This window comes from Podarcis tiliguerta (assembly GCF_965153285.1).
Source record: "Podarcis tiliguerta genome assembly, chromosome: 3".
Classification (NCBI taxonomy): Eukaryota; Metazoa; Chordata; class Lepidosauria; order Squamata; family Lacertidae; genus Podarcis; species Podarcis tiliguerta.
Genome location: NC_139536.1, coordinates 82,738,899 through 82,761,224, shown reverse-complemented (window position 1 = coordinate 82,761,224; position 22,326 = coordinate 82,738,899). Strand labels below are relative to the sequence as shown.

General features: G+C 41.4%; 1 protein-coding gene across 1 annotated transcript in view; it reads right to left on the bottom strand.

Moving 5' to 3' along the window:
• The window catches only part of B3GAT2 (beta-1,3-glucuronyltransferase 2), a 45,346-nt gene extending 40,782 nt beyond the window's left edge, over window positions 1-4,564 (bottom strand). Inside the window, exon 1 of the mRNA XM_083431783.1 lies at window positions 4,451-4,564. The gene's annotated coding sequence lies outside the window, so the exon portion shown is untranslated. The remainder of the gene's footprint in view (window positions 1-4,450) is intronic.
• Window positions 4,565-22,326: the final 17,762 nt, after the last annotated feature.

The following is a 22,326-nucleotide window of genomic DNA, read 5'->3' as shown; positions in this document are numbered from 1 at the left end:
TGGCGTAAGTGGACAGAGAGATGCTTTTTCTCCCTTTCTCGTTAACGCTGGAACTCGTGGACATCCAATGAAGTGGATTGTTGGAGAATTGCAGGGAGATAAAAGAAAGTACCGTATTTTTCGCTCTATAAGACGCACCAGACCATAAGACGCACCTAGTTTTTGGAGGAGGAAAGCAAGAAAAAAAATACTCTGAATATCAGAAGCCAGAACAACAAGAGGGATCGCTGCGCAGCGAAAGCAGCGATCCTCATGCTGTTCTGGCTTCTGGGATAGCTGCGCAGCCTGCATTCGCTCCATAAGACGCACACACATTTCCCCTTACTTTTTAGGAGGGAAAAAGTGAGTCTTATAGAGCAAAAAATATGGTACTTCTTCACACAGTGCATAGTTAAACTATGGAACTTGCTCCCACAAAAGGCAGTGATGGCCACCCCCATGGATGGCTTTAAAATAGAGTCAGATAAATTCATTGAATTAGGGGGAGGACAGGAGGAAGCTCCTGCAGCCAATCGGAAGCCCCGCTGGACGTTCAGCTTTCAAAAGAACATTCGAAAACCGGAACACTCACTTCCGGTTTTCGATCGTTCAGGAGCTGGAACATTCGACTCCCAAGGCGTTTGGGAGATGAGGTATGACTGTACTGCCCTTTTTCAAAAGATCTCAAGGTGGTGTATGAATAAATGTTAGATACTAATCAGAATGGTAGCTGACCAAGGCTAGTAGTACACATGGTTGAGAGAGGATATAAATTTATGGGATGGATCAGTGATTTTTCTGGAATGAATATACAGTGGTACCTCGAGTTAAGTACTTAATTCGTTCTGGAGGTCCGTTCTTAACCTGAAACTGTTCTTAACCTGAAGCACCACTTTAGCTAATGGGGCTTCCTGCTGCTGCTGCGTCACCAGAGCACAATTTCTGTTCTCATCCTGAAGCAAAGTTCTTAACCTGAAGCACTATTTCTGGGTTAGCGGAGTCTGTAACCTGAAGAGTCTGTAAGCCGAGGTACCACTGTATAATTAATAGGCTTTAGGAGGAAATAAAGCATTTTCCCCCCTAATAAAAATTACCCCAGAAAACATTATAGTTTCCAAGACTTTTAAGGCTTATATGAGGGGGTTATTAATGACAGAAATTATTTAGTGAAAAAAGGAAGTAAGATTACTGGGGGAGGGGGAGAAGTGAGATAAGGGGAGAATAGGGAGCTATAAAATTAAGAATCAGCAAGCAAAGGATTAACCAACTCAGAAAGGAGGACTGAAAGAAAATCATATTAGTTATTTGTTAAGTCCATATCCTGCTCTCCCTCCCAACATTGCCTAGGACAGCAAACACATCAGCCTTAAAACAACATAATAAAAATGAAATAAAAGCAATCACATACTCGCACAGCAAATAATTTCAAGGATGCCAGGAAAAGAAACTTTCAGCCATCAAATGCTTGGGAAAATGGGAATGTTTTTAAGTTCCTCGTGAAAGTTAATAAAGAGGGAGACAGGGAAGGTTAGAGGCAAAAGAAATTAAAATACAGTGGTACCTCGGGTTAAGTATTTAATTCGTTCCGGAGGTCCGTTCTTAACCTGAAACTGTTCTTAACGTGAGGTACCACTTTAGCCAATGGGGCCTCCTGCTGCCGCCACGCCACCAGAGCACAATTTCTGTTCTCATCCTGAAGCAAAGTTCTTAAACCGAGGTACTATTTCTGGGTTAGCGGAGTCTGTAACCTGAAGCGTCTGTAACCTGAAGCGTATGTAACCCAAGGTAACACTGTAATGGTATTATGTGGAAGTTACAATGTTAACAACTTTGGATCCAATAAACTAATTGAAACAAGTTAAGAGAGTAATTCGGGAAACAGGATGTAGAATGGAGTTTTGGGGAGGGTTGTCTCAAAATTCAGAAGACATTTGGAAGTCAGTGGAAAGCAACACCTTATAACACATAATTCAAATAATTTTGGGCCACTCATGAAAACAATTCAGAAAAAGTTTGAGATTGAGGAAAAGTTGAATATACCTTAGTTTGGAAGAATTAGGTGAGTGAAGATGTGTATGTTGTTGAAGTTTATTTAGCTCTTCCAAAACCTTGCTCTTTAAATGTCAGTGGCAAAGAACTATAAAAAAAAGCAAGGAAAGAGGAAATGGAAACTCAGATAAAATGAAAGAAAAAAGAGGGCTTAGGATTCTCCAATATATTAGAAACACAGCTGCAGGGAATGCTTGAATGGCTTGATCCAGAATGGGCCCTAACAAAATATGAACAAAAGTAATTTAAAATACCTCTACTGAGTATGTTATGGAAAAGTAGTGAGAAGAGGAGATGGCAGAAAGTGTTAATGCCAGTAATGAGATTTATATTTGAGGTATGGGATAAAATGAAACAAATTGAATTCTTCAGTGTCCCCGTGAGAGTCATTTTGTACAGAAGTACTGTATTGGCAATGAATTTTGGAGAAGATTGGCAGCACGGAAGGTTGGTAAGATTAAAGCAATTGATTAAGGAGTATGATATTTGTACCTATCAATAATTGAGAGAAGGGGTAATAAGAAATTTATATTGATATTTCTAATTAAGAAACTTAATTCAAAGTAAATTGAGAGAGAAGGAAATTGCATTTGAAGAATTACTGGTACAAGGAAAACAGAAAGTGACATTGTATGATATATAATATATTGGCAGTTATGGATGATAGAAAGAAGAAATACTAGGTCCACAGATTTAAGTAAAAATACTCAAGAGAAGATAAGGGAATCTATATCTGAACAAAGCAGGGATTGTGCCCAAGTGTACGTTTAGGAGAATTTTCCCCCAAAATAATAGCAAGATTACTTCAGAGAGGGGAAACCTGATGCTTTTAAAGTTTGCATTTTTTTGGCATTTCTTGGGAAATCCAGTTGCTTTGGGTCAACTCCTGCCATTGCTGCCAAAATATCCTGTGACATGAAGGAGTGAAGAACATTTAACGAAGCATTCACCTTACAAAGTTGTTGTGAAAGGCCATGTCCAATAATAATAAAAATCTTATGCTGCAGGGAATTATTAAGGCTGTTGTTAAGAAATCCTAAAGTAAACTTGGGCAAAAGTGCAAACTAACCTATGTGTCCCCCCCCCCCAAATGCAACCCTCCCACCAGTTCCTCCCCCTACCTACCTCTCACTCACTCACTCACTCACTCACTCACAAAGCTATCCATTCCAGCTTTTCTCTCACTTGCTGTTTACACTGGGTTGTCACATCAGAATGTAAAGAATCATGGGGGATGCTACAACATTTTAACACTAACAAGTCATAAACTGGAAGGAGAGTATAGGCTGGAGGAGTGTAGGGCTGGATCTAGACATGTCAAAGAAGCAATTAGTAGGGAAGGAGGGACTGTGCAGCTCCATCTGGTGTCACAGTGTTATATTGTACAGTGGTACCTCGGGTTAAGTACTTAATTTGTTCCAGAGGTCCGTTCTTAACCTGAAACTATTCTTACCCTGAAGCACCACTTTAGCTAATGGGGCCTCCTGCTGCTGCTGCCGCACCGCAGGAGCACGTTTTCCGTTCTCATCCTGAAGCAAAGTTCTTAAGCTGAAGCACTATTTCTGGGTTAGCGGAGTCTGTAACCTGAAGCGTATGTAACCTGAAGCGTATGTAACCCAAGGTACCACTGTATATACAACACATATGAAACACTTTTTCTTTACCATACTAGCTGAGTCATAGGTTTGTGTCCTCACTGTTTATTCCCCTTTTAAAGTTTGCTGAGTACCACTAATCTCTGGTAAAGAATTTAGGCTCCTGCACAGTAAATAAGAATGTTACCGAAGACCTTTAAATTTCATGCAAGTGTGATTTGGGAGTTGTGGTGGAATGTACATTACTTTTAGCTTCATTGTGTCTACTGGGAAAAGATACCCTATTAAAACCTTTTGCCAGCCATTTCCGTGTGTTAGTATAATGAGGATTTCCCCCTTGGTGCTTTCTATGCCTTTTTCATGAAAGAAAGAAAGAAAGAAAGAAAGAAGCAAGCAGTATGTATGTCTCACTTTTCTTTTTTGGAAAGCTTAATAATCTTTCATGCAAAGTTCCCTAGGAAGCAAGCAATCCCCCCACTTTTCACAGCAAGGCCTACTTAATTAAGGATGTTTTGTTCTGCATAAAATATATGAGGCTGCTGGGATGGTGCCTGACGAATTGGTGAACATCCAGTGCCTATATTTAGCAGTTTCTTCAGGCCTTTAAAGCTGCGGCATGATAAACAAGAGTTGTTGACAAAAAAAATCTCAAGCTACGGGTTACCAGAATGCCCACATTATTACAACTGAACTAGTAGCGCGTGAGCCATTGATTCAAAAGCAATGGTTTCATATGGAATAAAATGGCTTTGTCAAAAATCAATAGTGTAACTGCAATTACCACAAGCATTACTTCAAAGATATTAAGAGTCATAAATCAAACGCACCAGCTGGGGAATAATGATGGCAGTATGTACAAACAAGAAGCAGCATTGTTGTTGTCTTCGAGAAAGCAGGTGTCAGTGGTTATTTCCTAATAAAAGACTGCGCTTCCTCCCTCCAGCACAGACATTTTTCACACTGCAAAGAAAACAGGGCAGAGTTTCTATGAGCAGCATGTGAGATCCTTAGCCTCAATCCTCTTCGGAGTTAGGTTGCTTAAATCCCATGGAGGTAAATGGAGCTCTGGTAACTTAGCTGTCCACAGCCCAGCAGCCCTTCTCTCCAGTTATTCATATGCGTGCGTGCCTCTCACAAAGACAGATCATTAGTCCATGTAGCTCAATATTGTCCACATTGACTTGGCAACAGCTCTCCAGAATTTCAACACATCTCTCCCAACTCCACCTGGAGATGCAGGGGATTGAACCTGCAACCTTCTGTATGCTCTGCAGGTGCTCTACCACTGAGTTATGACCAGAACGCTGTAGTTACACACAGGATGGCTACCAGATGCATGTAAAATTCAATGTCCAGGGTCAGTTTGCTTGTGTGACTCAAACACCACTGTCACCCAAAGCTGCCTCAAACCTAGCACTATGCTGATCGTTTCACAATGGCAACCATATCAGCTTGCCAAGCAAAACAAGATCTCCTCTGCTCCGCTCATGGGCAGTTCCAGGGACTCTCCTAACCACCCCGCTGAGCCAATTCTGGGGGCATGTGGGGTAGGAGAGGGAGAAGTATTGTTGCACAAGTGAAAATCCTTTTGCATGGCTTCTGCTGCTGATACTGATTGGTTGAATCCCCCTTTGTGGCATTTTTCAATAGAGTTGGTTCACACATTCAGCTGCTGCACATGTGTGGCTGCATGTGTGACTCAGCCATGTATATTAAATAGTATTTCAATTTATTTCAAAAAAAAGTTTTGAGGTGGTCACACGGCTTCAGTTCCAATCAGTGCTTTCCCCATAACTTCCTGCTGAAATCTCATGGCTTATTATACCTCAAATGTTCTGGCTTATTTCCCCCCCCTTGCTTTTGTTGCGTCATATCCCCTCCAGACAGCAATAACATGCAGTGGTGGAGCTTCATGCTCTGGCACCGGGGGGGTGGACAGCAGGCGGGGGCAGGGTTGGTGTGCGTCCTGGTGCGTGGCGCGCCGCCTGCAGGGACGTGGCACCCAGCATGGGGGGGGGGGGCAGCCGCAATGGCACCCTACTGGGATTGTGCTGCCGGGGGCGGTGTGCTCCCCCCGCACTCCTCTTCCTCCGCCAGTGATAATATGGTAGCATTGGGGAAGCATTGTGTAACAAACTGAAGGAGAATAAAACCATTACTAATGGTCAAGAAGCTGGTGCAGAATACAGCCACAGAAAAGTACCAGAGGGCCTGAGTGAGCTTGGGACAATGGGAGGTGGCAATGTGAGGAAGACCATGGCATTTCTTGGCTACTCATTTGCTCTCTCCCTCACAGAGCCCAGAGGCAGAATGCAAACAAGTGGATGATGACAGCACAGGGGGAGCCAGAAGTTGTTGTTTTTTCACTCTCCCTCCCTCCCTCCCTCCCTCTATACTGGTTGATGGTTAGCCATAGAGATATAGCTCCTCCTCGAATTTTGCCTAATGCCCTCTTAAAGATGACCTAAGCCAGAGACCACCTCAATGACTTGTGCCAGTGAATTCCACACATTTAATTATTCAGTGTGTGAGGTACCTTCTTTACACAATGAATAATTTAATCTATGGAATTTACTGCCGTAACACAGGCTTCTCCTTCTCCTTGTTATTTAGATTTGCAGGCTGTTATGCACTGAAGCCCATCACACTAAAATATTTAAAAAAAACAACCACCATTGCTACTCCTTATCATGCACTAAACGTTTCTCCAGCATCACAAGAGAGTTGACAACTGGCATCTGCAGAGCCTGTAATGTTGTTATTAACCAAGTATGGTTCACTTCTTTTCCCTTGCCTCAGCAACTTCACTGGTACTGTATTGTTGTTACCCAAAGCCAAGAAGGGCTAACATTCTGAATGGGTTTGAATGCAAAGCACATCTTAGCTACAGACTTACTGGGTGATCTCGGACAACTTGTTATCTCTCAGCATCTGTTCTTTGTTTGTAAAAATTAAAAATAGGGATGTAAATAACCAGCCTCACAGTGTCGTTGTGAGAGCACAAACAAAATGAAAACTGTAAAACAGCTTGCACATTCAAAGAGAAATTATTAGTGATTGTTCAGATAGCTCTCTCCAAGCTGGGCAATGGGCCAACAGAAGAGCAAAATTATATGCAATTGTGCAACAAATATAAACAAAAAAATTAAAATGTACGTACATCTAAGGGGGGCTTTTACCCCAAGGAAAAAGATCTCATGGAAAATTCACCAAAGATAGCAACTGAATGTGCAAGAGCAGTGAGAAAGAATAACTCAAGCTGAAATCTATGCACACTTAACCTTGGAGGACAGCCCATTGAACTTATGAGAAGCTATGCATAAAATGGTGTTGCAAATTGCTAAGAAAGGGATTGACTGTACAGGGCAATCCTAATCATGCCTACTCAGAAGTTAGTCCTGTTGAATTCAGTGGGACTCACTTCCACATAAGTGTAGTTGGGACTGCAACCTCAGACAGTTAATACATTTCTGTGATGCAAACCTGTTGTTCCCACTGTACAGACTACTCTCTGATTGTGGTGGATTAGGAAAGTTGCCACAGGGTAACAGAGGAAAGCACAGGAAATGGAATATTTTTCTTCAGGGAGTCTAAACAATTGGAGCCTTCTTGCTTAGGAAAACGGAGTGAGAAGAGACAGATTAGAAGTATCATAATTTGCTGTAGAGTGGTACCTCGGGTTACATACGCTTCAGGTTACAGATGCTTCAGGTTACAGACTCTGCTAACCCAGAAATAGTACCTCGGGTTAAGAACTTTGCTTCAGGCTGAGAACAGAAATCGCGCGGTGGCAGCGGGAGGCCCCATTAGCTAAAGTGGTACCTCAGGTTAAGAACAGTTTCAGGTTAAGAACGGACCTCTAGAACGAATTAGGTTCTTAACCCGAGGTACCACTGTACTTTTGAGGTGCTTCTTCCTACATCTCTGTAGACAGTAGCACCAACCAGGACAAGCAAAATGAAATGGATCTTCAGGTGGTGCACTTTGTCAGCCAGTGTGCTGCAGTGGTTGGAATATTGGGATTAGACCTGGCAGACCAGAGTGAAAATCCTCACTTGGCCCTGAAACTCATGGGTTGGATCTACATCAATCTTTTAAACATTATTAAATATAACGTTCTATAATGTTTAATGTAGTTTCCCCTTGCCAGTGGCTCGCTGCTCTGCAGCGCCCTCTGGTGTCACATTTTAATAACACATTTTTAACGTTATAAATCATGAATCTGCCCTGGGTGACATTGGGTCAGTCAATGCTTTTCATCTTAACCCAATATTCCCAATATTCCCAGGTTTGTTATGGGGATTAAATGAAGAGTGGGAGAACCACATATGTCAGCTTGAGCTGCCTGGAGGCAAAAAAGGCTATAAATGCTGTAAATAAATAAAAAAATAATAATGAAAGAGAGGGCTGGGCTTCTGCACCTGTAGAGGGAATTTCAGCTATTACAGGTACAGAAGCCCTGCTCTCTTTTGCAACTGGACTAGATGGGCACAGTACATATATTGTATTGTCTAATTCCTCCAAAAGGATAGGACAAGCTAATGGAGGATACCAGTGATAGGTTCACCTACCAGATACTGGCAGAAAATAACTGCCATTGCTAGTCTCCATCATGCTGTTTCCAAGTTTTTCTGATGCATGAGGTTAAATGGTCCTCTGGCCTCACCCAGAACAGCAATTAGTATGTTCTTATTTTCCAGAAATGGAGAGGAAGGCAGGGAGGGAGACATTTCACCAGAGGTTATTTAATTCCATCTCACAGCCAGAACACCTCAGTCTTTTTTGTAGGCTTTCCAAATATTGGTAATCTCTCTCTCTCTCTCCCTCCAAGTCCCGCAGTGCTCACTTTATCCTGTTACATAAAAGCCCAGCATTGCTCAGGAAATAAAGTTGCTGGGTTTGTCTGTGAACTCGTTTGACTTTCTCTATAGGCGCATAAGCAAATGCCCACACACTTAACGTCGATTGTACTTCCTGAATAGGATCTTGGCTGCCCAAGTGCTCGGTGCTCAATTGTAGTGATTCGAAAATACAGTATGCTATAAAATGACGCACATGGAATAGCTGCCTGCCATGTGCCCTTGAGCTGAGATGGTGCTTCTTGCATCTTGCTAGATTGGAGTGATGGATGAGAGGTATGGGAGTACAGGAAAGACTGACTTTTGTGTGGCTGGAATCTAGCCTATTGTACAAATGTAATAGTCACATTCATGGCTCAGTCCTCTTTTAGCTCTGGCCCCCACTCAATACTGGCGTGTGACTTCTGAAGAATGCAACCCTCAAAAGTCTCTCTACCTGTACATTAAACAGCCCATGTGTCCAATTAGGCAGCCAAGTCTCTGGTCATTGAACTAATGAGAAAAGGATCAAAGGGTTCAAACAGAGTATGCAGAGGATTGCAATGTAGGGCTAAACTAGATTATAGGTCCAATGTTTTTACTAAGTCTGCCTTTTGTTTTTCGAAATAACAGCTAAGGGGGGTCAGGATTAGGACTGTGGTGCACGGGAAGTGGGTTGAACCATTTCCACCCATGCTGTAATTCCACATGAAAACTGTGCCCCTCTCATGAAGCTGCAGTCCGTCCCTGGGAGGGAATCATGCCAATGGCAACTTCACCATCTCTGTGTGTGTCAAGAGTGTGGCACCAAGAGAAGGATTAAAATTCCACTCCCTGAATGCCATGGTCCAAATCCTGATTGCACCACAGCTGCTATTTTTAACTAAAAAACACTCACACCCTTGACACATCATTTCCGCCCTTAACAGTTGAAATGTTTTTAGCTGTATAAAAACTGCTGTCCTCTAAAAGCTTCTCGGTATGTTCCTGTTAAGGCTTACCCAGAGCCAAGCAGATTCGAGTTGCTATTTTCTGCGCCTCGGATGCAGCATTTCTGCTAATGCATTCATTCCGAGGTGGCACTTGCCTTTTTGTTTTGTTGGCAATGGCTTTACTTTGCTGACTCAAGCTTGCTCCCTGATTGATTCATTCAAGGTTGCTGACTCTGGTTCCTTCCTGGCAGTGCTACTGCCTAGTGAGCTATCCCCAATTACCCAGCTGTTGTGCTACTGTGATGCTGATGTCAAGATCTCATGCACCACAGTGAGAATTTTTGTAGTACAAGCTCTGAATATGGGCTTGCCATGCTCTTGGCTCTAATCTTTAATATTGTTCACAGTTCCCTTGTACCCAGATAACTCACTTTGGAAAGAGAGAACTTGAGCAACGAAGAAAGCTTTAGAGTATATAATAAACATATCAAGCTGCCTCTTACTCTGTCAGATTGTTGGTTCATGTGGTCCAGAACTGTTTATCCCAATTGGCAGGGAAGGCCACAGCTCAGTGGCAGGGCATCTGCCTTGAATGCATAAGGTCCCAGGTTCAGTCCCCAGCATCTCCAGGTAGGGCTAAGAACACCCCCTCTCTGAAGACCTTGGGAGGTTCTCCAAGTCAGTATAAACAATATTGCCTGATGTAGTGTAAGGCAGGGAATTTGTTCCCTGGTTCTTAGATGAGGCAGGATCAGCCTCAAGACACTTTGGTCTCTTTCATAAGAAACCCAAAACATATTTTTAGATTCTCCTGCTGGGTTTTGCTTGTTTGTTTATTACTGAAGTTATTCGCCACCATTCCCAGGGTGGTGGGCTCAAGATAAAAAAGCAATTAAATAAAACATCAAGAAAAATGTCAATTAAAAGCCATAATCAAAACATTTAAATTAACATAAAATACAATACTGCAAAAAGTGGGGAGCACACAGTCGATTTATATTCTATATATTGCTCAACTATGATGAAGCCCCAAAGTTTGACTTCCTGTTCCATCCTGAACTTATGAAAGATAAGTATGGGATATCATTCTTTCTTTCTTTTTCTCTCTCCATAGTTTCTATAAATACTACTGTTTCATAAAATTAAATGATGGATGTGAATTATCCCCCAACAATGCCAAAATGTGATCTCTGCTGAATCTGCCAGATGCATCTGAAGCAATGTTGCCCCTTCCATTTTATGGATAGACACAATGCGGCCAAGACACAGAACCCTACCAAAAACCAGTAACCTAGGAAGTGATTACACAGGCCATGAAGCTTCTACATGGAATTCTTTGCAAACAGCTCTTTGGCACCACTCCCACCAATATTCTGAAACTTACTTCCGCATACCTTGCTCCTTTTACATTGGCCCTGCAGCTTTCCCCTGAAAAACCAGTGGTTTACTGCTGAATTGGAACAAACAGCAGTATGTGGAAAACCTGATTGCCATTTGGTCCGATTCAGGATTAAACCTCTGGTTTCCCCGGGGGAAAGCAGCAGAACAAATGGGGGTATGGATGAGCCCTTAGTGCGTTTAATTGGATTTACTCCCAGATGAAGGGTATACAGAATGGCAGTCCTTGGCTGCCAAACAATCTTTACTGGAAGTACAACTGAACGCAGCAGTATTCAATTCTGAGTAGGCATAGGACTGGCCTGTTGTTAAGGCTTCTTCTTTATTACTAGAATAGCTTTTATATTAGGATTGTTAATCTGTTACAAGCAAGAGAGTCTCTAGGGAAGGAAGGGGAAATAGGGCTTCATTTGTATTGTTTTTAAAGCCACATATCTATCTAATCTATCTATCTACTTTCATATTCCCAAGGTGGGGAACAATATAATCATCAAGATAACAATACATCAATACAACAATTAAATAAAGAAGAAAGTTAATCAAATAACAATTTCATATTCCTGGGGTGGGGAACAATGCAATAATTAAAGCAACCACCGTGCATCAATAAAAGGAATATAATCAAATTAGATTCTCAAACAGGAGTGGCAAGCAGTAATTGCAGTTCTTGCTGGCGTATTCAACAGCCAAAAGCTATTCTGAACAAAAAATAAATACATTTAAAGGTCTGTTTGAACTGACTGAGCTAATGGATCTGGTGAATTTCTTGTGAGATGTGGCTCCATAGTCTTGGGGATATAACAGAAAAAGCCCTTTTGGCTGTTACTGATTTTGCAGTACTGGGTATCAGGTGCTACCAGATTTCATTGTGGGCTCGTTTCCATGTCACTTTAAACCACAGTTAGGCTTCACTGTGCACAGGGCTAAAATTGCAGCTGCTTCCCTCTTTCCTCATTTCTCCTGCTGCCAGCAGCTAAGCTATGGTTTAGCTTAGCGTTAGGCCCAAGCCTGAACTCATGGTTTGTTCTCATGGTTTGTTTTCCTCAAACAAACTACACACAATAAGTCAAGAACAAATCTTGGTTAGAGCTCATGGTTTATCTGGAAAGAGACACAATGCTAACCCAAACCACATTTTAGCTCCGAGCTAAATAATGGGGTTGGCATAAATCACCCATTATTTTAGCCAATGTGCACCAGCACCTTTAAACCATAGTTAAGCTTAATTGTGGTTTGAAGTGGCATACAAAGCAGGCCTATGTGTGTTTGTGGGAATGTCACACATTGGAGAAGAAGACTCTCTGTTATTTATCCCAGTCTAGGGACACACAGCCTATAAAAGGCTTTAAAAATAAGTACCAGCACTTTGAATTCAAACTAGCAACCAATGAAGCCCACAGAACATTGATGTTATATGTCTGATTTTGTCAAGCTCCATATGTTTTGGACTGCAACTCTCATCAACCACAGCCAACATAGCCAGTGGGAATTGTAGTCCAACAACACTTAGAGAGCACCAGGTTTGGGAAAAATGAAATAGGAGTTTTAAGGCATGTGGAACCCAGACCTGGGCATCAGTGTTACCAGTGACTGTTAATGAATCAAGTATGCCTTTATGAGGTATTGACAACAGATCATACAACATCACAATAGGTCATAATACCTGACTGACTATGATATCTCATATTTAACAAGCTGAAAAGGCAAAAATATGTTCTGAAATATTTGGTGTCATTTGCTTTTTCTTCTGCATCGTTTTTGAGGACATAGTACTGATAAGTAGTAATTCTAGCAGTTATTATGTGTTCACTGTATATAGGTTAGCCAGTCCATCTGCATTAAAGTGATTTTTTCCAATATCTTTCCATCCCCTGGAATCATTGTGACAGTTCATTGTAACCAAAAGCCCACATTTTAACATCCCACATTTTTTTTAAAAATGCTGTTTCCAAAAAAGAAATTAGGAGAGTAGATGGATGATCGAGGAGACTTTTCTTTTCAGTTGCTCTCTATAATATGTGGTACAATATCATGAAGGAAGAATGGATAAGATAAGAGCATGAAGATGGAATGGCTCATTCATAAATAAATACCTTGTAATAGCAAGTATGCTACACATAGATAATCAGCGTATATGGTCATAATGGACTATTTGATTCCTGCAGTGTTGGCCATTGTCAGAACAGTGTGCTCAGGCTATTATATGCCATTGAATAGAAAATGAGAGGAGAAAGTAGCCTTAGCTATAAAGTGGGATGTTTGTGTATGTTGCCGCTATTAAATGTGTATTGGCTTATCAATAAAGGTTTCGAAACATGGAAACAGATTTATGAATGTGGCATCCTTCTCTCAATATAAAACAGTTCTATGATGTAAACACTTGATAAACTTGAATCGTCTTCATCCCATCTCATTTCACTCCATTCATTTCACTCTTGCCTATTGGGCAGACATGGCATAATACACTTTATGAGTCATACTGTAAATAGATGTGTTGTAGGGCCTTTGAGTTACATAGGAGAGGGGAAGGTCCCTGGGAGTGATCTCAGAGAGTAATAATCGCATCCAAAGGCGAGCACATCCATCCCAGAGCCACATCTACCAACAACATGTGTCAGTGTGGAACTAAACTGATATTCCCAGAATAGGTAAAGGTAACCCCTGGACGATCAAAGGTGACTATGGTGTGTGGAGCAAATCTTGTTTTCATGCCGAGGAAGCAGGCATTTGTCCACAGATAGCTTTCCGGGTCATGTGGCCAGCATGACTAAACCACTTCTGGCGCAACGGAACACCGTGACGGAAACCAGAGCGCACGGAAACGCCATTTACCTTCTTGCTGGAGTGGTACCTATTTATCTGCTTGCACTGGCATGCTTTCATATTGCTAGGTTGACATAAGCTGGGACAGAGTAATAGGAGCTCACCCCGTCACGGGGATTCCCAGAATATCAATCAGGTAGACAGAGGGAGTGCAGAGCTTTCACAACCAAGATAATAAGCTCTTTTCTTTGATGTTCATTTGGTACTGCAAGATGACAAGCTCTTTGCCAATTTCACAACAGCAAACTTATGTTTTATGTTAGCAACACCAACAATTCACAAGACAAAATGGCACACAGCAGATAATGGGTGACCAGAGGAGAAATTGTGGGAGATTGCAATCAAATTCAACAAATGCATATTCTTGATAGTTAGTAAGTTTAGGGGCAAATGACCACAGAGCTGTAAATTTCTAGACAGGCAGACTTAGAGCACAGGAATGTAACTGGTGGAGCGAGAACTCTGTGTGGTGTCATTTCCCGTGATTCCAATGGCAGGAAGAAACAAGAGATATCACCCCTTCTCCTTCCTGTCTCTCTCTCTCTCCATACTCTTCTTTGACCTGTAATGAATTCACATATTGCTGGCTTGCTCCATCTCAGGCACAAGCCTGATGCTGGTTATATTTACCTGCATTGTTTTACTGCTGCATTTGCTGTGACCCTACTTTACAAGTTTTTGCCTGATTCTTTATTGTGAGGTAATAAGGGGATACTAGCTTATTTCATAAGCTGGAATTGTTCAAAAGGGAAGGCTTTGCAGCCAATTTCCTAGGCATTTATATATTTTGCTGTCAGGTATGAGATTTAAAAACTCTATTTAGAGGGATATTTGGAGGGATAATATATTCTTCTCCTACATTCTAAAACCCATTCCAAATAAAGGTGTCCTTTGAAATATATATATTTTTTCAGTTTGGGATCACCCATGGTCAACAAGGACAAGCACACATTGGATTAAGTCCTTGAAATTTACTTGGTGTGCACACCATCTGTCCATGTACACCCCCAAAGCGTTCATCTGTGGCCTTTGCTGGAAATGTATTGTGCTGCTGGACATGTGGCAAAGCACACCCAACCATTACTTTGTAGATCCAGCCATTCTACCCATCTCCAGAGATGAGAGGATCGGGTCGATTGCATTTTTATTACTCATAGAGAGTTACAGAAGTGTTCGTTCCTGCATCTTCAATTAATTCACAACGTTCAACTGCCACCACTGAAACACGTTGAAATTAGTATTGTCATTCCATAAGATGGTATCTCGGGTAATTTTGAATGAATCACGAGGCAAAGGTTATCCAGTGATGATAACCATTTGTAAAAATAAATGCGATAAAGGAACAGTTGGCTGCATTATGCCCCTCAGTGGACTTCCTAACAACTCAATTGATTCCTTGGGGGATTCGGAATGATTCAAAAAGCTACTGGCCTGAGTGCTCTTAATTGATCAAAAAGTGAAGCTAATCATTCCATTTCTTTCTTCATGGCAGACACACTTTAATAAATTATTACTTCAACCAACACAACATTGCTAATTATTGACTCCAGGTACATTAGTGAGAGAGAACAGGGATGACCTTCCATCAGGAACCATTTAGAATCCTTATTTATTTATTTATCTTTTTACAAGGCCCACCCAAGGAGGATGTTAGAAAAATATGTATGTCTATGGCATTTAGTGAGTTGCTGAAGTGCTTTTAAGTACTATATTCATTTGGAGTCTTTGTCCACCCATGTGAAGAAAAGAACATGAAAACACAGGTCTCTACATACAAAGAAGAATATTTTTTTTCAAAGCAATGGCTCTTGATTTGATATTATTCGCTACTATTGTTCTATATTTTGTTTGCACAGTCCTGGATCTCCTGCCAATCATTCTCTAAAAACAGCAACCCAAGACAGATTACTACTAATAAAGCTAATTAAAACAACAATAAAAAATGGCAATGCTATATCAAAACTGAGATTACAGGCTACACATTTTAAATACCCCAGCCCAGTGGATGAAAACTGGAGCATCTCACACCAGAGTCCTGGAAGTTCCCCCCCAAAGAACAACTTCTGTACAGGCTTTTCAGAAGAAAAAAAATGTGTAAGACTCTTCTTTCTAGAAAAGTTTTGGTGACCTGCTATAAAGGATACCTTATTATTACTTGGAATACACTGTTTTAAACTGTTATTATGGGATTTATTTTTTATTATAAGGCTGTATTTTAGAATTAGTTCTTGGCACTTTGGTGCCATTTGAAGAAAGGCAGGTGATAAATAAACTGGGGATCCTTTTGAAAGATCATGCCTTTTGAATTATATGTCTGTTCACCCAGGCATAACTCTTCCCTATAACAGATTGATAACTATACAGCCTTGCTACTTTTTCTTCCACCACTTCAAATGCAGCAGGGTGGGAGGAAGGGGGAAATGGGTTGTTTGCAATGCCTTTCATTCTACCAGGGAAGGAGATCTATTTTAAAACTGAAAGGGCTCTGTGCAACTTAGCCGATGCTTTTTATCCCTCAATATTGGTGTCAATTTGGGTTTTAATCAATACCGGTCTTGAAGGTTTTCTCCCTTGGTTACATTCTCATTACTGCTATTGTAACATAGTTTAGCTGTACATCAATGTTCTATTTACAGGCACATAAGTAGAGCATAAGTGGATGCAAGCACTAGGCACTCTTGCAAGGCAGCGGCTCTGCAACCTCACATTAGGTCCCAAGAGGCAGGCTATGGACCACAAATGCTTTCAGCCTCCAGTCAAATCACGGCTCTCTTCCTCCCCACTTACTCAACTTCATCTCTCCAGTGGCAGACCTACATTTTGGGGGTCCCTTCACAACCAGCAACGAGGTCTGGGTAGCCACTGTTATCTTCTTCAGTGGGGTTGTTTCACAACAGACCACCACATTTTAAAAAACAACAACGAACAACTACTACAACTCAGATTTTGAATAAAATTGCTGTACTGGATTATCTCACATGCCGAGGCACTGATGTGAATAGAAATTTCCTATGCCTTATATTTTTTGAGTTATGGAGGGGATGAAAATAATAATAATTAATAATAATAATTGAAACAAATACATGCATGATGCATCATAGAATGATGAAATAAAACATAGAAAAGCACAGTCAATATAATCTTTTATTTTAGACACCTATACGACATGAAGCACATTTTACAAAATACTATTTTTTCTAGTTTTTTCTAGCAACATATTCACATATGGTTTTATCATCTGAGAGCTTCCTTGGAATGTCATTTTCAAGAGACCATATGTATGAAGAACGTAACGGCTCTTCGGTCACAGTAGGCCAAAATGTAGGATAGCTTTGAAAAATTCGTTTCTGCTTCACAGCACGTGATAGGCATTGTCAAGTACAGCTTAAGCACAGTAGTAATATTGAGGAACACTTCAATTAGGTGTTGCTCAAATATAAGCTGAAGAGCTTCTGCACAATGCATTTTACACAGTGTGTTTTCTTCTGTGTTCTGGGATTTCCTAAGGTGCAAATATTCTTTGAACTGATCACTTACTGCAACACTCCATCTTTGCACTATCTGTGCTACCAACTGACTCTCAAACTTTTAGATAGCCAATATATATGCAACAAAAAAATTAACCAATTTGAGTCATGTGACTCAAATTGGGTCTACTAGACCCCCAAAATTTAAGCAATGTCAACTAAAGTTGCTTTTGAGGACCTGAAGCTTAAGTTTCACAGTAGATCTACCCCTGTCTCGCCCCATTGCCTCTGCCACACATGCATTTGCCTTTTCCCCCCTTAGCTAGAGGGTATGTTGAGGATTGGGGAAAATGTGGAAGAATATATTGAGAGCATTCATATCTATCACAATGCTGAAAAACTAAACAGTCAAATGTATTTTTTTTTACGGAATTTAGCAGAATTTTATAGATTTTGGAGATTTGTTTTTCTTTATTTCCTATTAGGACTCTTTTGATTTCTGAGCATTTTTCTTTATCTTCTTTGAATATCTCATTCACTTGATGATATTGGGACCAGTCCTTAATCCAATGTATTTTTTTAAAAAGATTGCTTTCCCTTCTTTAAATTCTATTACTTCTCTATACATTCCCAATTTTTTTCATGTTTATCTCCTTCACTGATACTGCTTCAATAACCAGCATGGAGTCTTTCTTTCTAGAAGGTCCTTATGCCTCGTCTGAACAGAGTGACAGACTCCTTCTTATCATGTAATTTAAAAACCCTCCGTGTTCTTTGACTTTGTCATAACAGAGATAAGGGTTCCAACCGTACCACAGATCAAACCTCTTCAAATCTAGTAGACTGGTATTTTTAGCTCCATCCAATCTTTCAACCAGCATAAGCATGCTGCCTCATAATAGAGTTTAAGAAATAGTTATATATAATCTACAGTTCAGTGCTAGGTTCTATGTACTGTCCTTATATTATAATAACAGGAAGTTAGAGAGGTGCCCCTCCATGCACAGTAAGAACAGAACGGAATAGCTCAGTCCTTCAAATCTGAGCTGAATGGAAACGGTAGCTCATAGGATTTCAGAGGGAACAAAACAAACTGGCTACACTCAGCCAAACCTTTGATCCATTTAGCTCAAGATTGTTACACAGCCCTCTAGTACCCAAGCAGCAAGGGATTCCAGGGTTTCCAAGCATTTTACCCAGGGTTCCATTTCAGCTAGAATGAAGGTCAGTGTAAACTGTGGTGTCTTTAGGATATAGGGTTTTATTTACACATATATACAACCTATGCTCACAGCATTAACATTCACATATATCATGCTTCCCCTTCAGGTTTCCAGGGGAGCCCCTGGCTGGTATCACCTCTCCGAGGTCTTTCCCAACCATACACAGAGAAGCCAGGTGTTTAACCTGGGACTTTTCACATTGTTCTGTGACACTGAGCTACATCCCTAAGAAGTGTATGAGTGGGTGTCTGCAAGGTGCTTTAATGCTGGGGCTTGCAGGCAGTGCAGCAGTCATATATGTTGCCAGTGCCACCTAGGTGAAGTCTGATCCCTCCCAGCTGATGACCAGCCTATGTAAACAGCAGGTAGTGATGTTTCTTCACTGTATGAGTACAGACTGCAGGTGCGTTGCCACAGGGGACATGCCTCCCCATGAAAGCAAAAACATTTTCACATAGAAAAAGAGGCATCAGGAAGAACAGTTTCAGCCTAGCCTTCTCCTGATTTCCAAGTTTTCTGTGGGCAGGATTATTTATTTATTTTAATATAAGGGAGCATTCAATCATTGTCACATCTGTTGAATGAAGCCGTCTAGCCCAGGAACTGTTTTACCATACAATGTGCTGTTTGTGTAGATTAGCTCTGAGAGTCTGTGATTCTGTATTAGGATGTGGGAAATGACAGCTATTTATCTTACTTTACCACATCCATAAGGCTGCTTTCTCATAATGTAGCAGTTGTTTCATTTCTTCCATTATAGCTTTCTTTCTTTTTTTAAGGGGGCTTATACATACACATGCAGCTACTTAGCATCAGGCCAGGAATTCTTATTACATAGCTCACTGAGAATGCATTTCTCCATTAAGGTTCTGTTTTCAGTGTCTGCCATAATGGCTACAATGCCAGGATCTGCATGAACTTTGCATACTAACATTTAGGCGATGCGCGAGCCTTTATTGGGGCCGCAGAAGATTTTGAATTTCCATTTTCTCATTATTTCTGCGAATTAACGTTTGACTGTAACAACGAGCGGGATGGATTGCTCGGCGTAATAACTTTGCGGGAAAGGAAACCCTGCCAGCGTGGCAAGGGGTTCACAAATGCGAATGATTAATAAAAGATTTTGCTGCTTGTAGAGCTATCATTATCGCTTGGCAGCCCAAGCAAAAGTCAGAATCTTGTCACCTGCTCTTTACGCTGGCTGCCAAAGGGAATTACATTTTTACCCATCCATTCTTAAATTAAAAGCGCAGTGCCGTGGTGCACAAATCACTTCATCACAGCCCAATCCCACACATAGGCAGAGCAGCAAAATGGCACACTGATCGCCTTGCAGAAGAAGCTACATCTGTATTTTGCGCTTGGCTAGCAGGGCAAGAGCTTTTTGACTTTCAGTTTTCTCCTGTGACGAAAGGCTGTTACTCTGAACCTGTCACTGCAGCTGGCTCCAATGCACCTGAAAGGTCTTCTTCATGCTACTTGAAAGAATTTGTTTCCTATAGTTTTACCCTGCCGTTCCTCAAAGGAGTTTGGGAGCAAGCTGTGAGCCAGTGTAATGTGGTGGTTAGAGCAGAGAGTTCCAATTTCAAATCTCCAACACTTAGCTACAGAGATCATTGGATCAACCAACATCTCAAACTAACCTATGCCACAAGGTTGTTGTGAGGAAAACAATGGGATTGTAAAGAACTACAGTACTTTTCTGTGTATAACATGCCCTGATGTATAAGACACAACCTATTTTAGGGGACTGAAAATTAAGAAAATTGGGGGAGATTGCCCAGAGTTATTGGGCTTTTTTTTGCAGAGGATTGTGCAGAGTTGTTGGGGTTTTTTTGGGGGGGGGTTTGCCAAAAACCACTCACCCACATGGCCAACGCTAACACCCACAGGTGTCACAACAGCCTCCTATCGTTTGTCCCCTCACTGGCAGAAACAGCTTATTGCCTGCCCAGTTGACACAGCAACACCCAATCAACACCACCCCTTGCTGCAGACAATCTCCAGCTTGCGGCATCAACCAATCCCATGTCTCCCTTGGGCACTACCCATGTATAAGACAACCCCCTATTTTAAACATAATTTTTCAGTAAACAAAACTTGTCCAGTACATGGTATGTACACTGTCCTGGACTCCTGGAAGGAAATGCAGGATAAAATGCAATAAATAAAATAAAAATAAGCTGGGTTGAAAGAGATAGCTGTGCAAGGCCACCTAGAGAGCTTTGTGACTTAACCCAGGCTTCTCAATTTCAACCCAAATCTTCCAGCTGCTATTATACCATATACTGCCTCCAGCTCAGTCCGCCCAATTCTGTGTCATCTCTGTCCTTCATATTGTGATCAGGTGCAACAAATTTTGATGGCCATATGGCTATAGCACAGTAGCATCAACACCTGCTGCCATGCCAGTGTAACCTTCTGCATCAACTCTCTACATCACCCCAACGCCACATGGCGTTTTCCAGGGAAAGCAGTTCAATATTTGTTTGCTCATTAGCTGGCTTTTGTGGTTGGTGGATGATACTAAAAATGTGCAAGGTTGTCTTTTCTCCCATTAACAGTTCTAACCAGGCTGTAGGAAAGAAACAATATTTGTTTGCTTATTAACTGGCTTTTGTGGTTGGTGGATGACACTAAAAATGTGCAAGGTTGTCTTTTCTCCCATTAACGGTTCTAATCAGGCTGTAGGAAAGAAACATAGTCACTTTATTGTTTATACTTTGATTAGGAAAGCAAGACCTTTTTTGAGGTGTTGATGCTCTGAACCCATCCATCGCAGGCTCAGGTTGTATATATGTGTGTGTGTAACTGAACCATATATTATAAAGACACCACACTCTCCACTGTGTCTCATTCCCAAAGGGAAACATGAACCCTAGTATGTGCCTGGAACCCCTGGAATCTTGTACTGTACAGAGATTGGGATGGCATGCAACAACACAAAATACCTGCAATTAATCTATCCTATCTATGTAGTTGAAGATGCAGCAGTACAAATATCTTCTTGCCTTCATTCTGCTCTCATTAGGGCAGCAGGACTCTGGGCTCTGTGTATTAGAGCTAGAGCATGACAGTGCCAAAGCAAGCTGCTGTCTTTGGGCAGGTTCCAGGCTGTATGTTGGTCGTCTGGCATGAGGCGTCCAGTACTAGGACCCTTATGCCAGATTCAGTGCAGTGGCTTATCTGATTTTGGGCTGTTGTTCAAGATTAAATTAAATGAGGGACAATAGTTTTTTGTAAATCAATTCATGCAGGATTTTATAAAGCTGTGCCAAGGAACACAGTTTAGAGGAGTCTTATTAGCGACTTCAGAAGAGTGCTTTATTTCCTTCTCTTTGTACACAGCCACACCATATGTTTAAAGCCTTCTTATACCAATTTAATCGCCATGGCTTTCCTCAAAGAATACTGGGAATTGTAGTTTGTCATGAATCTCCTAGCAACTCCCAGCTTCCTTAACTACAATTCCCATTATTCCTTTTTGTCGGGGGGGGGGGGTGGGACCCATGACTGTTGAAGTGCTTTAAATGTATGGTGTGGGTATGACTGTCTCTGGGTGTGGGGTTTTTTTTTGGGGGGGGGAGGTGTACCTCTCTTCATCCTATTGATGAGTTTGTTTTGTCTGCAAAATGTGTCCTAGTTAGACAATCAAGGATACAGATTGGGAAGGGGGTAGGGATCCCAGAAGAAAGAGTTATTTTGCCAAAAGCTGTGAATGTGTAAGCTTTAGGCCAAGAACAAAAAACTTTCCTGCCCCAAAGAATCCACACATATTGTAATAGATTACTGCCCCCTTCATTAAAGTGAATAGGGCAGTCTGCACAGGCAGGAGGTGCTTGTGTTCAGCAGAGATTTATTCCTGATTTATTGGGTGTCAAAGGTGGCACTCCTCCAAGAACTTGCTCAGGAGTAAGCCCACCAGAGGTATTAACAGAGCAATCCTAGGTAATTTTTCACTATGCCAACTGGATTCAAAGCCTTTGGTAACCTGCCCTACTCCATAACACCCCATTTCAGGG